The following is a 6,132-nucleotide window of genomic DNA, read 5'->3' as shown; positions in this document are numbered from 1 at the left end:
CTTGCAGTCCGGCGAGGGTGGTCAGGCGCTCCGAGGCAGCCGCACAGGAGGCTCCTTCCACGGGACTGCCGCTGCTCGCCTCCCTGCTCAACTTGCCCGGAAACAGCGGGAAGGGGGCAGGCCCAGCTGGTCTAGGCCATCTGGTCACCCTGCCAACCCGTGAGGGACGGTGGCCCCCATCCCCGCACCCCGGTGGGGCAGGGACGGAAGGTGGAGGCCCCCGTGCCAGAGGGCATGTGGTGGAGGTGGCCTCCTGTGGGCCCGCGTTACCCCCTTCTGCGTCCCTCCCGCCGGCCCGGCGGCAGAGGGACCCACCCCTGGGTATGGTGGAGGAGGGCGTCTGTGGGCACCCACGCACGGAGAAACAAAAGCTTGGCTCAGAGGATGACTTTCAATAGATCGCAGCGAGGTAGCTGCTCTGCTACTTACGAAACCCTGACCCAGATTCAGGTGGTCTACGAATGATTTAGCACCGGGTGCCCCACAAACATGCGGTGCACTAAGGGCGATGGAGGCGGCCCCCTTCCGTCCGTGCTCCGGTCCCCAAGCAAGCGGCTCTACGCACCGGCCCCCCGAGAGAGGCCGGCTATCCTAGGCCAACCGAGGCTCCATGGCACCGTGGTATCGTTACGGTTTAGGGGGGATTTTGACTTAGAGGCATTTAGTCATAATCCCACACATGGTAGCTTCGCCTCATTGGCTCCTCAGCCAAGCACATACACAAAATATCTGAACCTGCGGTTCCTCTCTTACTGAGCAGGATTACTATTGCAACAAAACATCAACAGTAGGGTAAAACTAACCTGTCTCACGACGGTCTAAACCCAGCTCATGTTCCCTATTAGTGGGTGAACAATCCAACGCTTGGTGAATTCTGCTTCACAATGATAGGAAGAGCCGACATCGAAGGATCAAAAAGCGACGTCGCTATGAACGCTTGGGTGCCACAAGCCAGTTATCCCTGTGGAAACTTTTCTGATACCTCCTGCTTAAAACCCAAAAACTCAGAAGGATCGTGAGGCCCTGCTTTCACGGTCTGTATTCATACTGAAAATCAAGATCAAGCGAGCATTTGCCCTTCTGCTCCACGGGAGGTTTCTGTCCTCCCTGAGCTCGCCTTAGGACACCTGCGTTATCGTTTGACAGTTTTACCGCCCCAGTCAAACTCCCCACCTGCCACTGTCCCCAGAGCTGGTCGCGCCCAGCGGCCGCCGGGTGCTTGGAGCCAGAAGCAAGAGCACCATGGGGCTCGCCCCCGCCTCACCGGGTAAGTGAAAAAACGAAAAGAGTAGTGGTGTTTCACCGGCGGCCCGAGGGCCTCCCACTATTCCTACACCTCTCATGTCTCTTCACAGTGCCAGACTAGAGTCACGCTCAACAGGGACTTGTTTCCCCGCTGTTTCTGCCAAGCCCGTTCCCTTGGTTGTGGTTTCGCTAGATAGTAGGTAGGGACAGTGGAAATCTCGTTCATCCATTCATGCGCGTCACTAATTAGATGACAAGGCATTTGGCTATCTGTACCACCTCGCGGTGGCTCATTCTGGGTTATTATGCTGCCCATCAGCGTCACATCGGTTTTGCTTCCAACAACACAACATTTGTTCGCTCCGGAGTACAGCCACACTTTAAGCTGTCCTCACTGGAACTGGGGTCACGTATAGGCCAGAGATAGTACACCCTGCAGTACTATTCCAACAATATAAAATTGTCTACGAACAGTCCTGTTTAGCAGGACATCAATAATCAATGCAATATGTAGTGACTATGTGTATGTAGTTATTTGAGACCTATTTTATTCAAGACGTTTCAATAATCATGATGTACACATTTGTATCTAGATCATTATAATAAAAGCACACAACTATAAAAAATACACATCTATAAATTGCACATCTAGTTTGAAAATACATTTCTATAAAACTTCACATCTATAAAATCCACATCTATACAAATTCTTGTGTCAACTATTAACTATTACGTGACTGTTGAACCACATGTAAATATTAGTGAATCAACATTTAGGCTAATATGTTTATAAAAGTGACATGTGTGCCGTACGATAGTGTACATCTCAGTTTAATTGTCCATGAATACTTGGCACATTTTTAGAGTGTCCATTAATGTAGTCAGGCAAACATTCTTCTTGAATGGGAACGACATTTGCAGACCAAGATCAGCCAGAGCAACATCATTACATTGAGGCCAAATACCCCGACATCCAACAATAAAGTTATGAAATTTTACAGTTTTACAGTTGGTAAGATCTTTGATTTGCTGTGATAGATCCTGATAGTAATTAACTTTACTCTCATACGCTAATTCAAGGGAATTCTGTGAGTTTTCATAACGAATTGAAACATCAACCACTACAGCAGTACCACTTTTGGTGAACACTACATCTGGTTTTCTTAGTTCACCTTGACTATTTTTGACATGAGGTTCCCTGTATGTCATCCACCCACACCTTTTTGCTCTATCAATTAGCAATTCCAACACTTTGTTATGCCTTTTTATTCTTATGTCCTTGGTTTTAGGACATGCACCTGATATATGTGAAATTGTTTCACACACATCTTTACAGTACCTACAAGTAGCAAATGTGCGATTTCTTCCCCTAGTGATGGTTTCTCTAGTATACAGGACATTTGCTCTCAACATCAGCACAGCTATGTATTGATTTTCTTTTATTTTATTATGTTTGCTGATCCAAAAATTTGAGGTTGGATTGCTTGCTAAGTATTTTATACCATCACCTTGGACAGGGAGATTTGCCCATGTCTCAAATTCCTCTTTCCTCCAATCATATGTTGCTACCAAATTCAATTCATGACTGAGAAATCTACTGTCTAAAATGTTGAGTTTGTGTGTTTTAATGATGCTATACATTTTTTCATTGATTACTTCTCCTGCATACATGAATGAATGAGCTATGTATAGATCTGGAGCTTCCCTGAGATACAATAAGTTATTAACTTTGTTCAGACCAATTGTCGTACATAACTTTGGAATACTGAGGCCCCCAAAGGATCTTTTCGAATACAGGAGACCATCACATGTGTATGCAGGTAGGTGTAGAAAATGTTTGACATTCTTTCTAATTGTTTGATCCAGAATGTTTAAAGTTTTTGCTTCTGTTCCTGTCATTTCCAGTTTAAATGACAGTTTAGGGATCAAGTATTGACACAATATTTCTATTTTCTGTGTGGGCTTAAGTGGTAGATTGTCGAGTTTTTGGGCCCAGTCAACAAGAACCTCATTAATTTTGTTGTTGCTTGAATGGCCGGTGTGTGGATCAAAGTTCAGTCCGAGGTATCTCTCACTTTCTCCTGGATGGATGTTTTCAATATTTTGTTTTTCAAATTGCCATGGTTTATAGTTGTTTACCAGGGTCTTATCTTTATGGTGACTTATATAGAATCCATGTGTTTTTATCACATTAAGTTTTAATCCTGTTGTTTTACTGAATTTTTCAATGATTTTCAGATTTGTACTCATTCCTTCCCAGGTGTTGCTGAGTACTGCGATGTCATCGGCAAAGGCCAGAGCGGTGATTTGCTTGATGAGATCATTGGAGCTGAATGTGAAGCCCTTGCCTTCTTTCTGAAGATCACAGATCAGAGGATCCATGGCGATATTAAACAGCAGTGGGGATAAAGAGTCACCTTGCTTAACTCCTGACTTCATTGTTATTTCTGGAGTTGCTTCATTGTTTTTTCCCTTGAAAAATGTTGTTGAGTCAGTGTATAAGTCTTTTATTATGTCTCTGATGCATGATGGAACTCTGTGTCTTTCAAGACTCTGTAGAATATGACCATGGCTGACAGAGTCAAAAGCTTTTGAGATATCTATGAACACCACTGCCAACGAGCTTCTGTTCTTTCGTGCCCCTTTTATAATGTTTTGCAGAAGAGTCAGATTTTCGAGACAACCTCTCACCTTCATGAAGCCTTTTTGTCTCGTATTTATTTCAACGAAAAATGTGAGTCTTTTTTAGGTAATATTTTCGTGAACAACTTCATGAATGCCGTACCGATGGTAATTGGACGCCAATTACTTATCTTTTTGAGTTCGCTAATCGGTACATTCTTAGGTATTAGTATTGACCGGTTCTTCTTAATACTGTCTCGTACTCTTCTCATCAATAACCAAGACGATAAGATTCTGGGTAGCAGTCTTGGTTGCCTGCTATGCACTTTATTTAAGTCATTCAGACCAATCTTATCAGGCCCCACTCCTTTCTTTAAATCTGATTCATCAAAGGCTTTAGTTACTTCGAGTAGTGTAATTCTTTACATAGACTTCCAATTTCCCATTCATCTTGTATCCGGTCAATTGGGATGAATTTGAGATTTTTCTTGTTTTCTTTTCAATTATGTCTTTATAGTATTGGAAGATTTCATCAGCACTGATTTGACAGGTGGCATCTTCTGCCCCATCAGTGATTATCCTGGCAATTTTCTTTTTGTCTTTTTGAAACATTGTCTGGTATTCTTTGTAACTGCCCTTTGCTTTTGCATAGTTTTTCTTGTGTGTCTGATTGAGCCTTCCATTTTTCTTATTTTCCTTTGGTATCTTGTTTTGTACAGAGGCAGTCTGTTGCTCATCTTGAGCAGAGTTCATAAGTTCATTATCGGGTTCGCTCATTGGTTCGGTACGATTTGCTGGTACAGGACTTATATCATTGGTGTTTTCTGATATATAAGTCACTATCTCATCCATCAGATCCATAGCAGCATCGTGATGCTGGATGTTTTTGGTGTACTTCTTGATTTCTGTGATTCTATCATTCAGTTCATCAAAGTTTCTTATATTTGGCGCTCGTTTCCGATTGATAAAGTCTCCGCGCCTTTCTGTTGTTATTTCTACTGCAATCTCTGGTTCATCGCAGGAGTCATTCTCAGAGATATTGGATGCTTGCAGTACATCCTTTGCCGATTTTTTGCTCTTATCTCTTCTATCTCTTCTTTTTTCTGCAATTTGTTTGCTATTTTTATTGTCAAAATGCGGAACCATCAGCGCATTAATGTTTCTTTTGTTTTCATACACTTTTTCCAATTCTGCTAATAGTAGTTTTTCCTCCTGTGACCATAGTTTTGATGGTTTGCTGTTTGCTAGAGCTGCTAGTCTAGCCTCATTTTGCGCTCTTGGATGCGCGTGCCGAGCACGTTGTGAAACTCCAATCTTTGTTCCAAATCTGAGGTCACAGAAGCTGCACAGGAATGGCAACTCTCCTTTTTGAGGTCTTCCTTTACATTTTGCATAATGGCATGCAATATTGTGGTATTCGGCTTCTTTGTCACATTTTGAACAATACGTTTTGAGATAGAAGCCTTTATGCTTGTTGGAGACATGTTTTCTCAATTCTTTGAAAGTTCCCAATATGTCTCCACACAAGTCACATTTATACTTTCGTTTGGGTATTTCCAATATGTGACTTTTTTTGTGTAGTCACTTTTCTTTGTTATCAGTTCTTTGCTGATTTCGTATACATCCGGTAGATTTTCAAAATTGGCTGTATCAATGTTATTCTTGGCTGAAGAGGCCACAAATTCAATGGTTTCGCTGAGGTCTACTGTTGTGTCTTCTTCTGCTTCGGAGGGTGAACTAAGGCCTATAACGTGACCTGGATCGTTGTTGTTTGTTGTATTGTTTGAAGCTAGTGCTGGCTTGTCAAATTCGGTGAGGAGGTTAATGATTTCTTGAAAAGACAGCACCTCCTTACGCCATCTTAACGGGGTTTTTATTCTCCAGGAACTACCCCATCTGGAAATGTGTTCGTTTGCTTCGCCACTTCTCACTATCACGCTCGCTGCCATGATAGAACCTTGTTTAGCCTGTCTCTATATACTTCTCTACCCAGAGTCTAGTACCATAGAGGCAGTTACCAGCGGGACCACTGGGAGGTAAAGGCCACTACAACTGAGAATAGGTTAAGAGAGTCATAGTTACTCCCGCCATTTACCCGCGCTTCATTGAACTTTTTCACTTTGACATTCAGAGCACTGGGCAGAAATCACATCGCGTCAACACCCCCCTCGGGCCTTCGCGATGCTTTGTTTTAATTAAACAGTCAGATTCCCCTGGTCCGCACCAGTTCTAAGTCAGCTGCTAGGCACCGACCGAGGCAGAAAG

The 6,132-nt window shown here is 43.2% G+C and overlaps 1 pseudogene; it reads right to left on the bottom strand.

Annotated features, from left to right (window-relative positions):
• Nucleotides 1-364: 364 nt before the first annotated feature.
• LOC146862374 (28S ribosomal RNA) overlaps nucleotides 365-6,132 on the bottom strand; it is a 9,308-nt pseudogene continuing 3,540 nt past the window's right edge.

The sequence above is a fragment of the Triturus cristatus genome, chromosome 2_2, assembly GCF_964204655.1.
Source record: "Triturus cristatus chromosome 2_2, aTriCri1.1, whole genome shotgun sequence".
Lineage (NCBI taxonomy): Eukaryota > Metazoa > Chordata > Amphibia > Caudata > Salamandridae > Triturus > Triturus cristatus.
Note: the sequence above shows the minus strand (reverse complement) of the source record. Positions and strands in the feature narration are given on the sequence as shown.